At 54.5% G+C, this 12,901-nt stretch overlaps 1 long non-coding RNA gene across 1 annotated transcript; it reads right to left on the bottom strand.

Moving 5' to 3' along the window:
• Positions 1–7,838: 7,838 nt before the first annotated feature.
• LOC118634906 lies at positions 7,839–12,694 on the bottom strand. Its single transcript, XR_004960417.1, has 4 exons — positions 11,941–12,694; positions 9,622–9,804; positions 8,735–8,846; positions 7,839–8,078 (listed from the first exon to the last, which is right to left on the bottom strand). It is a non-coding gene; the product is annotated as an uncharacterized LOC118634906 (long non-coding RNA).
• Positions 12,695–12,901: the final 207 nt, after the last annotated feature.

Genomic DNA, 12,901 nt, shown 5'->3' with positions numbered 1-12,901 from the left:
AGGGCCTGATGGTCACCTGGGTCCACCCTCCAGAGAAGCAGGTGCCCCCACTGGCCTTCTTGCCTGCACACTGGTAGCTGGGCCCTGGACCAGGCCTCCCCCTTCCCACCGTGCCTGCTAGTGAGGAAGGGCCTCCCCAAGGGCAGAGGGCTCTGCTCGGGCAGGTGGACCAGGGTGGGTGATGGAGAGTGAGAACGTGTCTGCCTATGGTCTTTTAACTTCTCCAGAAAGGTCACCTAGGGGTCTCCATTACGAGTGGTCTGGAGCCCAGTCCGATTTTCTCCTACAATTTAATCTACTCCCTGGATGGCCTCCAGTGTGCAAGCCACTGACAATCGCCAGTCTTTGCAATTGATTTCCTGGAAGCAGCCAGCCCAGCCAACAGCCACTTGATGGATATGGACTAGGGGGACCGACGCAGCCGAGCGGGGTGCAGGAGGCCCCAGGTCGCCCTCCCACACAGGGCAGGGTGTGTCCACTGTAGCATGCATACACTTCTTTGCCCACCGGCTCCACCTCGAGGCATCAATGCCTAGACAATGCCTCACGCATTTGCACCAGGAAGGAGGCCCTGGAGGAGGGGCTGGTCGCAGAATTGTTTGCACAGAGAGAACTTGGAGACGGCTTATCTGTCCATGAGGGGAGGGGACTGCCACCATCTGAATGTGGATCGTATCCCCTGGAACTGTGCAGAGCCGGGGGATCTCATGCACATTCAGAAGCCCCTTGGCCCATGCTTCGGAGCTGGGTGGGTAATGGGGATGCTACCCTACTACCCAAGAGTGGGAGGGCAGTGCTTGAAGCAACCGTCACGTGCACTTGTGGATACAAAAACAAGGGTGCTCCTATATGCTGACATGAGAAAATGTCCAGGATGTGCATTTTAAGGGGAAAATTTGCATAGCAATATGGTCAGCATGATCCCATTTATGTAAAAGCAAAGAAAAACAGCCCTGGCCGGTTTGGCTCAGCGGTTAGAGCGTCGGCCTGCGGTCCGGAGAGACCCGGGTTCGGTTCCCGCTAAGGGCATGTGCCTCAGTTGCAGTTTGTCCCCGGCCCTGGTTGGTCATGCGGGTGGCAGCCACTCGATGTGTCCCTTTCACATCGATGTTTCTCTCTCTCTTTTCCTCTCTCCCCCTCCCACTCTACCTGAACAAAAAATGGAAAAATGTCCTCAGGTGAGGATAAAAAAGAAAAACAGTGATCCTGGCATCATGCTTGTGTGTGTGTGTGTGTGTGTGTGTGTGTGTGTGTGTGTGTGTGTGAATGCCCAGAAAAAGCCTGGGGTGATATATGATACTCAGCCCACTACTAATATAGGTCACTGCTGGCAAAGCGGGGATATTGCTCAGACATGGGAATAAAAGGATCTTTTCACTTTTTCTTTACCTCTGTGTTCACTTTTTTTTTTTTATGGAGAGAAAAAAAACTAGCCTTAAAAGAAAAGAAAACGCCCCCCTTGCCTCCGTGCTTCTTGCCTGACCCCCCCCCCCCCCCACCGGCTCCAATTCCCATTCCCCACCGTACTTCCTGGGACAGTGGGTCCCTCCTGAGCCACTTATTTTTTCTCTCGAAGGAGAAACCCTGAGCAGGGGACATTGCCAGGACCCACATCAAAGGCCCCTGTGACAGTGCAGGGGACCAAGAGCAGCCCAACCTCCATCCTGGCCTGGTGACCCGGTCCCGCACTGTGGCCGTGCTGTCCAGGAGACCCTGCAGACAGCCTGGGGGGAGCGAGGCCCCTCCCACGCGGCATGGGTCTGGGCAGGGGAGATATGTGGGCAGAACCCAGCAAGGCCCAGGGACTGGAGGGTGGAGCTGTGTTAACTAAAGCTCCTTTATCCTGGGGACCCCTCCCCCACACTGCCAGCTGACCCCGCCACCCCAGCGGGTGGTGGAAAGGGGGAAGGAACAGCTTTGCCTCCTGCTGCTCGCCGCACAGGGATGCTGGGGAGTCTTCTGACTGCAAGGCTGGGGCCCAGCCCCACACTGGCCTCTGGATCGAAGCAACTTTGCTGCTAAGAGAGTCAGGGCCCCTCCGCTCTCCCCTCCACATGGCCTGGCACGGCCCGCTCATCCTACCAGCCCGGGCAGGGGTTGGTTGTGGTCTCCAGGGGCTCTGCTGTGAGGGAGAAGCCTGCTCTCCTAGAGACCTAGGAGTCTGCCTGGCCTGCTATAGGCCCAGCCCCAACTGCCGGGAGCCTTTCCTTCCTCCTTCCTTGTTCCGGGAGGAAGGGGCAGGACACCTGGGCCACACACCTCTTATGTGCCAGGAGCCTCCCTGGGTTCTTCTTTTTTTTTTTTTTTTTACTGTGTTTTTTATTGATTTTGAGAGAGAGAGAGAGAAACATCAATTGGCTGCCTCCTGCACTCCCCCTACTGGGGATTGAGCCGCAACCTGGGTATGTGCCCTGAGCAGGAATCGAACCTATAACTTCTTGGTGCATGGGGTGATGCTCAACCCACTGAGCCACACTGGCTGGGCCCTGCCTGGGTTCTTGATACTTAGCCCATTCACATCTCTTAACCATGAGGTGCGCGAGCTTATGGATGTGATCACAGACATGGGGTTGGGGGTGACTTGGCCACACAGCGGCGCAGCACACAGAGCTGAGACTTGTGCTCAGGTCCCTCTGCTCCAAAGGGAGGCTCATACCACCTCACTGCTCACGGGCTGCAGGGCGGGTGTGCTTGTCACTCAGGCCTGGAGAGCAGAGACGGTAGTGATGGAGAGGTCAGCAGGAAGGATCTAAGCTGGGCAAGGAACCCAAGGGGAAAGCCAGTCTCCAGGGTCTCCTGAGGGCTCCCAGCCACTCCCTGACCGGCTCTCCTAGGGGGCTGCTCTCAGGGGGCTCCGGGCTTTCTAGTCCTCTGGGGCTTCCCTGGCTCTGACCGGTGTCATTGAGTTCAGAGCCTGGTCTGCCTGGTCTACCACGTCTGCCCCTCCTCGTGGATGTATTGGCCTCTTCTCTGGCATCCCTCTCTCCCGGCCAGACAAGCGAGACCCCTTTTTCTAAACTTTCACCCCCTTATTGCCCAGATCTTTTAGCCAAGATTGGGTTTTCCATGTACAAATCAGCAAAATGTGATGCTTCCGATGGCTCAGATCCCAAGTCTGCCATCACTAGCCACGTGACCTTGAGAATGTCTCTGAACATCTCCATATGTCAGTTTCTCCCTCTGTAAAACAGGGGGCGGGGGGTGATAGCAGTATTCCCAGGGCCGGCGGAAGCATCCCCAGACATGCAGAACCAGAACCACTCCGGGCCAGCGGTGAGCACTCTGTACACCTCTGCTCTTACTGCCGTCTCTCTTCCTCCGCGTGCCTCACGAAGGCTGGATCACTGCAGACCCAGGGCTGGGAGGAAGTCAGAGTGGGCTGGATGGAAATGAGCCATGGGCCTGACGAAACTGCCAGATGGTGCTTTTCTCAGCGCCTTAGAAAGGAAGAACAAGTTCACATGCCGGCTGGGGAGGTAGGGGGGACCAAGACGGGAAACATGTTTTTAAATGCTCTATTATTTTGCTCTCCAGCTTTCCCCAGAGTCTGTGGCCTCCAATCCCCATGGTCAGGTTCACAGGACTCCACGCCGGCAGAGAAGACAGTGGGTGTCTCTTGGCAGATGCAGGAATTCCCTGAGTATCTTGAATTCCCTGAAAAAGCCCCATGGAGAGAGGGCAGCCGGGAAGGGGAGTCCATGGACACTGGCCACCTGTCCTTGGGGAAGTGCAAAGGGCCTGGGGCACTGATGAGCTCAACTACCACCAGATTCTACACATAATGTTTAATAGTAACGGTGGGCAAAGCCAGTGCAAACATCTCTAGCAGACTGTCTTTTCTCTTGGTTTCTTTCTCCCTGCAAGGGACTCTCAACAAAACAGTGTTTCTTAATGAAAACAACATCGCAAATCTTCATGGCTGGCCCTGACATACCTCATAGCTCCTTCTCTGTCTTCCCCACGAGGCCGCCCTGAGGGTGAGATCACCACGTGTGTCCTGCTCACCACCGTGTCCTGATTCCCACGCCGGATCAATGTGTATTTGTGGACAGAATGACAGGAGCTCTCAGGAAACCCAGGAGCCTCACCGAGAGCCAGCTGATGTGAAAGGGCCTTGCCCAGTGTCCAGCACGTAGGAGGGACTCCGAGTCTGGGGGTGGCAGGGTGTTTGGTCATCCACCTGGTTTATTTCTGGGCTAATACCTCCTGCCAGCAGGTGCAACCATAGCCTGCTCACCCAGGCTGTTAGGGAGCGTCCCCCAATCCTCTCCCTGCGATGAACCTGGCTTCAGCTGCTCCTGGTGTCAGCGCCCCGCTGGCTCTCTGCTCAGTGGGTAGCACCCACCTTCTGCTGCCCAGGGTCTTTCACACCAGTGCGTTCAGGGTTGTTTCCCGAGGAGGGTGGAGAACATCTCTAGTGACCCCGGGCCCAGTGCAGCGCCTTTGCTCACAGGGGTCCAGTGCCTCTTGAGGACAGTAAGGAGGAGCTTCCCTTCTAAGTTCTTTCCCAGCACGGAGGACTCAGGCACTTCCCGGCAACAGGATTCATCATCTGACCAGCGCTTCCTGAAGTCAAAACATTGGAAGATCAGCTGACCACGGGCCTCTAGAAGCCATCTGATGTAGCCACTTCCATCCTCTCGTTTCAGCCCACCTGGACACTCCGGTGACCTGCTACTCCTCCAGGGTCCCCGGGACAGAGGAGCCCTCTGGCTGGGCGTCCTGCTGAAGGGTGATGAAAGGTCACCCCACCCCTGTCCAGCCCACCTAGGGCCACTCTATTTTCCCCACCCCACACTGCCTGCAGGCCTCCCTCCAGGTGCTCCGACATGCCTGCTCCTGCCCACCCCTCGGTCTCTGCATAAACCAGTGGTTCTCAAACATGAGCGTGGTCAGAATCCCCCGGAAAGCTTGTTCAAACACAGATTTCTCGGCCTCACCCCCAGAGTTCCCCACTCAGCAGGTCTGGGTGAGGCCCGGCATTTGCACTTCTCTTACGTTCCCTGGTGACGCTGATGCTGCTGTCCGGGGCCCACCCTTTGAGGACCACTGGTGAGCGCTCTTCCCTCCTCTGCTCGCGGGGATGTCTGCCATTTGTTAAGCACTATCTAAGGTCCCGTTTTACTGTTATCAAAGTGCCTGGCAATGAGGCCGATCTTCAGCCAGACTATCCAGGGATCAGTTCTGGAGATTTCCCTCTGGTAGACATGGGGAGGACTTAAATCCAAGGATGTAGCTCAGGGTTTGCATTTGGAAGACTCTTTCAGAATTTGCCATCCCCACCTGCCTGGGCCTCGCCATGGTCACGGTCACCTGCAGTGTGTTTCAGGGCTGGGGCATGGCCCCCACCGCTCTGGCTGCTCCCCACACGCTTGTGGTTCCTGGCCTTCCCTCACTGCCCGCCTGGCACGGAGCTGACTCACCGCCAGGGGGCGTGGTGATTAGTATGCAGGGCAGGTACTGGAGGAAAGCTGTCTCCACACAACAGCTCTTGATGTGTTTCTCTGATTAATGTGGCAGAGAGAACATTGCAGCTTTTTCCTGAATGGTCGCCACGTGGAGCCAGAGTCATTAGCATTGAGTCTCCCGCTTGCCGTGACCTGCTGACCACCCTAAGTAGATAAAAATGAAAATGGCCAAGACAGCTGCAAGGCTCACAAACAAACTGCTTGGTGGCTCTGCAACCACGGGCGACTTTTATGTGGAAGCTTCCAGAACAGCCTTGCCTTCCCCATTTCCTCACACCCCCGTAAAAGCTGTCCCTGAAGTTTGTGCTTCTGTGACTGCTGGTCCCCAGTGAGGACGGACAGACCCCTTTCTCAGGAATGGAGCCCCAGAGGGACAAAGCATCACTGCCTCCCCTAGTGTGTGCCCCAGGCGAAGGACGATGGGAGGAGGGGCGTGGGGTTCCAGCAGAGGGGTCAGACTGGGCGAAGGACAGGGGTCTGCGCTGGGGTAGGGAAGGCGGGTGGGTGGAGCGAGAAAGGAGACTAGGAACTGGAGCTTTATCCTGAGGGCAATGGCATTTACGAGGTGAGAGAGGAAGTCTGCGTCTGTTTGGTTTCCCATTGTCTTCCTGGTGCCTGACACAGCGCCTTATACACAGTAGGTGCTCAACAAATGGTCGCTGCAGAACAAATGACGGAATAAATGAGTACATGCAAAAGAGACTCAGAGGCTTTGCTGGGAGCAAGACACGGCATTATGACAATCCCCCACCCCCGACTCCAGTGTGATAGATACCCAGGGGGTTCAGTGTGCGGTGGGAAGAACAGTTAGGCAGCTGTGGCCCCGAGGCAGGTGGTGGTGCTGCTGCCTTGAACTAACACCGACATCCTGCAGCGCACTTCCTTCTGACCTGTGGAGCCTGGTGTATCTCGGGGACAAAAGCTTGAGTTGTTCAGGGAAACTGAGGCAACCAGAGGGCACCTTAACAGCCTCCCAAGGATGGGAGTGACGGTCAGAGGGACTCCTTTTATATCATTGCTCCTTCCTTGGCTCTGTGTGGTTGGGCTCAAGTTGCCATGCTGTTCTGAATTATTGGTTTTGATTTTTTTTCTTAAGTTGCCACTTTCCTTCTCTGGGTCTCAGTTTCCCCATCCGTGCAGTGAGGGAGGGCGGGAGATCGGAGAATGGCTCCAGGCTCGCCGGGAAGAATGGTGGGAAGACGGCACAGGTGGGCCAGTCCTCAGCTCCCAACCCACCACGGTGCCTCTGTCGCCGCCCCACACCACCACCCTTGCCCCATTTGGGTGCTGGTCTTCCAAGCCAGCCCCACAGCATTCGCTTGCCAAAAAGCAGGTCTCTGAGCTCAGCCGGGGCTGGAAGGGAAGGAGCAACGGCGCTAATTGCAGAGCCAGCAGGAGAGGCTGGGAGGAGGCAGCCAGAGAGAAATCATCTTGTGATGCGCCAATTACTGATCAGCTGGGACATAATTGCGGGGCTGCCATCCCGGCTGCTGGAGGTACCAGGTCTCCCTCTCGTTAATCAACGATAATCCAGAATTACGACCCTTAATGATTTGCAAAGACACTTATGCACACACGCACACATGCTCTCATACGGACACAAGTAATTGATAATCAACCATGTAATTTGAGGCACTAATTCTGTCCGGGCCAGATGACAGGTTCCATCCTGCTAGCAGAGCCCAGATCGCAGCCGACTCCTGCCTTGGGGGCAGCTTCTCTGGGGGAGCGGGGGCTCCTTCCTGCTCCAGAGTGGGTCTCCAGGCAGGTGGCATATGAATATTGGTTTGTTCCCTACTTTTACTTCTCTACATTGTCTCATTTTTGCACATTGTTATTTGCAGCATTTGGAAACATCATTGTCATTGTCATCTCTTATTCAGAGCCCTGAACCCGATGGTCTCTAACTTCAGTGCATGTTTAAATTACCAGAGATGGTAAAAAATATGGATTCCTGGGCCCCGCCCCAGGAGATTTGGACTAAAAAGTCTGGCATGGGGTCCAAGACTCCGCACAGTTCATGCATGCCCCCCAATGATTTAAGAACTGATACGCTAAACCAGTGGCTCGCAACCCTGGCTGCACATTGAAATCACCCAAGGAGCTTTGAGAACATTCTGATCCCTGGGACCGAAGGCCAGAGACCCAGACTTAATTGATCGCACACGGGGCATCAAGGTTTTTTAAAAGCACCACAGGTGATTATGAGCATCAGCCGGGTTGAGACCCATGCCTTACAATCCTAGGGCCACTCCACAGGCATCTGTCTTCCCAACCTGTTCCCGTTCTCTTTGCCTGGGGCACCATCACCTCACAATAGTTGTCTCACAATAGTATCACCTGGGTATTTGTGAAAATGCAAATTCTGGTTCAGGATGGGGGGAGGGGCAGGTCTGTCTTCCCAAACACATTCCCTGGTGATGCTGCTGCTGCCGGTCCTGGAAAAGTAGGACTCTTCCTTTGTTCAAGGCCCAGGCATGTGGACTCCTGTTGACCGAGCTCTTCTGGGAAAGGCCCGGTGCTGATGCTGGGCCTGCGAGGAGGAACCCAATCCAGTCTCCTTCAGGTGGCTGACTCCCCATGAGTCATGTGTCAGGTCCTTTCAGGTTCCTGCGAACAGGACAAGTCAAACTGACTCAGGTGCTGCAGCCCCAGGAAAGGACGGTGCCTGCCTCGAGGAAGCGAGGTAAGGTCAGTTCTTGCGAAGCCAGGGGAGGAACACGAGAAGTCATTGGGCAGGAGGGCCAGGGAGGATGAAACAGAGGCGCGCCCCTTGTGGTGGGTGCCCAGCGGGGTTTAGCAGGTCCCTGGAATTGAGGGTTTGGGGGAGAGGCTGGCAGTAAGGAGGCTGGCCCACCAGCGGGAGAAATCTATTTCCCCTCCTCCTGCATCTGGCCTCAGCATGTGGCTTGCTCTGACTGGTAGAATTTGCCGGAAGTGACAGTGCTGACCCCACAGCTGGCTCTGAAGGAGCCTGGGAGCTCTGCCTTTATTCCTTCCAAGCCCAGCTGCCAGGTAAGAGATCCAGCTCCCCGAAGCCGCCATGCCGGCCACGCGGAAGGCCGTGCAGAGGGTGCCGGGGTGCCAGGCATGGCAGGAGAGCCTTCTTGGCCCTTCTCTCCCAGTCTCGCCACCAGCTGATCGCAGCCAAGCGGATGACCCCAGCTCATGCCATGTGGAGTGGAAAAACCAACCAGTTGGCCTTGCCCAAATTCCCGACTCCCAGAATCATGAGAAATAATAAATTGTTGTTTTAAACCACTAACTTTTCGAATCCATTGTTATCCAGCAACAGATGACTGGAACACTTGGGTTCTCGTCTTGGTTCTGACACTCACAGGCGAGACTGGTAACCTTGTCAGACCTCAGTTTCCCGCTCTGCAAAATGAGGGTTAAATGAAATTATGCATCGAAAACTCTGGGCGCAGGGCTTGGCACACCTGGCCTTCTCACACGGAGAATCTGCGATTATTATCGAGGCAGTGCCAAGGTTCCGGTACCCATGCTCCCCCCTGAGGGAGTGACAACCATTCAGATCATCTTGTCCCAGGTGCTCCCATGAATGGCCATCATTCTCCTCTAACAGGAATGGCCGGTCACCATGGCAGCATCCTGGCTAAGAGCCGTGGCTTCTGAGCCAAACCAGCCTGGACACAGCCCTTCTCTGCCGGTTTCTAGCTTTATGACCTCAGGCAAGTTATTTAATGTCACTGAGCCTTGGTTTCTTCACCTGAAAAAAGAGGAAGTCTGTTGAGCTCCTCCTCCAGGAAGTGTACCCTGATTAAACTCTCCCACCACATTTCTCTAAATAGAGCTTTGTCATGTTCTGCTTCCGAGACAGGTGCTAATTTCTGAACTTTCAGAAGAGGGCTGAAATGACCCGTATTGGTTGCAAAAGGGTGTGGGGGACCCTGAACCATACTTTAGTCATAAAAGTAGCTTGTTTTTTTAAAAAAATTTTTTCCTTTACTGATTTTAGAGAGAGAAGAAGGGAGAGAGAGATAGAAACATCGATGAGAGAGAGCATAGATTGGCCACCTCTTGCATGGCCCCACTGGGGATCTGGCCCACAACCTGGGCATGTGCCCTAACCGGGAATCGAACCAATGGGACCTCTTGGTGCATGGGTCAACGCTCAACCACTGAGCCATACCGGCCAGGCAAAAGTAGCTTGTTTTTCTCTAGCCTGAAGAGTTCGCGTCTTGTCCTCACACCACGTCTCCTTAGGAACTGGATGGGGCCTTGGGGTGAAGGCTATAATTCGTTGCAGTGTCCAGAATGTGTGGATGTATGAACACTTGTCCTTTCCCTGTACACCTTAGGGACTCAACGACATCTGCAAGAGAAATATTTCTAGAAATCAAAATGGATGATTTCTTGTCCGGCTCACCCCAGCTGCCCTGCCTTCGGAGGACACTGAGAAGTGGATCCCTTTTCACTGCCTCTCCCACCACCACCCTGGTCCCAGCCACCATCCCTCTGCTTGCATCCCTCCACTAGCCCTGTCCCCCTGCTCTCCCACCCGTACCCCAGACTGAATGATCCTGTTCAAATGTGGGACAGATGATGTCACTCATCTACTCAAAACTTGCAATGTCTCCTGTCTCGCTCAGAGTAAGCACCAGTGTCCTCTCAGTGGCCCTCAAAGCCTGATACCACCTGTCCCTCCCCATTCCCTCTCTAACAACATGTCCTGTTCCCCTCCCTTGTTCTCTCCAGGACAGCCTCTCTGTCACATGCCTCAGGGCCTTTGCAGCTGTCATTTCCTCTGTCTGGAACTCTTTCTACCAAAGAACTACATGGTTCACTCTCTCACCTTCTTTAGGTCTTTACTTAAATGTCACCTTTGTAATGAGGCCTTCCCTGGCCAGTCCATTTAAAATTGCCCCTTTATCCCCGGGCGCTCGAACTCCCTCTTCTGCTTTGGCTGTCTCCCTAGCTCATATTACCATCAAACATCATGTTTATGCTTATTTATTTTTCTGTCCCGTGTCCCCCCAACACCCCTCCCCCCCACACACACTAAATTGTAAGCTCCAATGCGGACAAGGATTTGTGTCTGTGTTGTTTATTGCTATTGCCCCAATGCCTTGCAATAGCTCAATAAACTTTGTTACATGAACGAATGCAAAAGCACATGTGCACACAGCATGTGAGCTGATCCCGCAGACATCCTCAAAAAATAAGCTGGACCCAACTTGGGTTGTGTTTTGATGTGGGTGTTAAAGCCTTCCTCTAGCATCGAGGGTTTCCAACCTTCACCTTTGTGTGTGTGTGTGTGTGTGTGTACATACGTGTATATGGGCACATGTACATGTGTGCAGTAAAGGCCACTGGGAGTGAAAATTTGATGGTGGTAGTGATGGCAGATGTTAATAAAAATTCATTGAGAACATATTTCCTTATCCTCCTCAAGTCCTCAAAGACAGACCAAGTGGGCCCTGGCTGGTTTGGCTCAGCGGCTGGAGCACTGGCCTGCGGACCAGAGAGTCCCGGATTAGGTTCCCGCTAAGGGCACGTACCAGGAAAAAAAAAAAAAAAAAAGACAGACCAAGTGGGATGTTGCCCAGTGGCCTAGGAGAGAACAGGGATCCAGGAAGGCAAATGACCCCCACCAGGCTGACACTATGAGGCTAGGCAGTCTGATCAGTTCAAGGAGAACTATCCAGATGTGCCTGGAACACGCAAGGGGGACTTGCAGTGTGGATCATCCCAGCACAGTCCGAGGAGCTCTTTCTGTTTGCGTGAGCCTCCCACGTCCACTCTGATGGCTTCTCATTAGAGGTTAGGGCTCCATAATTAACCTGGAGCAGAAGGGCCCGGAGCCTGGGTCTGCAGGGTACCTAGTGGGTGGGAGAATCTGGGGAGCCTAGCATACCACAGGGGCATGACAGGGTCCCTTCCAAATGAACCAAACAAATGACAGCCCAGGTTCAAAGTGATGAGGTTTCCCTTGCGATGATATGACTGTTAGTGACTTTCAAGTCCCCCCAAGTGACAGAGTCCTGAGACCCACACCCAGGGTTTCTATCCTCCAGTTTGGGGGGAGGGGCTGAGGGGTAGAGAAGACTTCCTATTACAGATGAGAAAACTGCAGCTCAGAGGCATCACATGCCCTGTCCAAGGTCCCACCACACACTACAGGTGCAAGGAACTTGGCTTGCTTCTGTATCAGACGCAGTTTCTGGGGTGGTCTCTGAGCTTGAACTGATGCCTGGTTGACTCCAAAACTAATTGGCTCCCAAAACCTAGCTTTTGCACCCCTCTCAAAGCCTGGCAAGTTGCCAGGTAGGTGACACCTGGTGGGTGCTCTGTGAAGATTGGCTCAAGCTATCAGGTCCCAGCAGGTTGTGCTAACAAAGATCCCCCTGCATCACCCCAGGCCACCCCCACCCCCACCCCCAGTCTGCAGGCCTGCACCTTTTCTCCCAGCCAGCAGGGGGCGCACACACTTTTTTTCTAGTGGACTCACCAACCTCCCCAGCAGCCTTTCACCATTCTCCACTCCTGTGATTGAGTGTGTGTTAGGCACACAGGGGCCCTACTCGAACCAGCCTGTTCAATGTCAGAGGCCTTCAAATTGTGCGGTCTTCCCAGCAGGCAGCCCTCCCGCAATGATGTGATCTAATATTTACTGAGTGCTTCCTACACCAGGCACGTGCTAGGCACCTGACAAGCATTAACTCATTTCATCATCCGAGGTACTAAAATGATCCATTTTACAATGGAGAATACGAAGATACTGTTTTTACCTCATTTAAAAAAGAATTCTGAGGTTTGGAGCTGGTCAATGGCTTGTCACCCCCCACCCTCCAGACCTCCCCTTTCTGCCCCCTGGTGGTGGGCATGGGCAGGGCGGAACAGGCTGAGGCCTGGGCCTCCAGACAGGGCTGGATCGGAAAGAACCCTTCTGAGAAGAGGAATGGTTCCTGCCCAGGTCTGCCCAGGTTCCTGCCTCTTTGCGTTTTGTTACTGTTCCCCAAAGCTCGGGGCAGGCCCCTTGAGCTGCCAGCTTCGCTCTCATGGGGCACCCAGGGACACTTGCTCTGGTGTCAATTCCAGCCACCTGGCAGATACTGGGAAGTGTCCTGGTGGTGGTCGGGAGGCAAGGGCCTGCTCCATGGGAGGGGAGAAGGCCTCACAGCATGGTACAGTAGAACAAGCCAGCCCACCCGTCTGCCATTTTACACGTAAGGAAACAAACCCAGACAGGGGAGGCCACTGGCCCAAGGTCACTTAGCTTGTGATGGCAGAGCCAGGGCTGGAACCCAGGACTCTGAGCTGACGTCGGTCTTCCTTCAGGCTTTCGCTGATCATATTCTCCGGGGCCTGAATTATCTCCTTCCCCCACCCAACTCCCTACCACACCCTGGCCACGTTCCCCGTCAGGTCCTGCCCACACTGTTCCAGACCCAGCCCGGGCCTCTCCACAG

This window comes from Molossus molossus, unplaced genomic scaffold, assembly GCF_014108415.1.
Source record: "Molossus molossus isolate mMolMol1 unplaced genomic scaffold, mMolMol1.p scaffold_m16_p_1, whole genome shotgun sequence".
In the NCBI taxonomy this organism is placed as follows: Eukaryota; Metazoa; Chordata; class Mammalia; order Chiroptera; family Molossidae; genus Molossus; species Molossus molossus.
The sequence above is the reverse complement of the archived record's forward strand: the minus strand, read 5'-3'. Positions and strand labels throughout refer to the sequence as shown.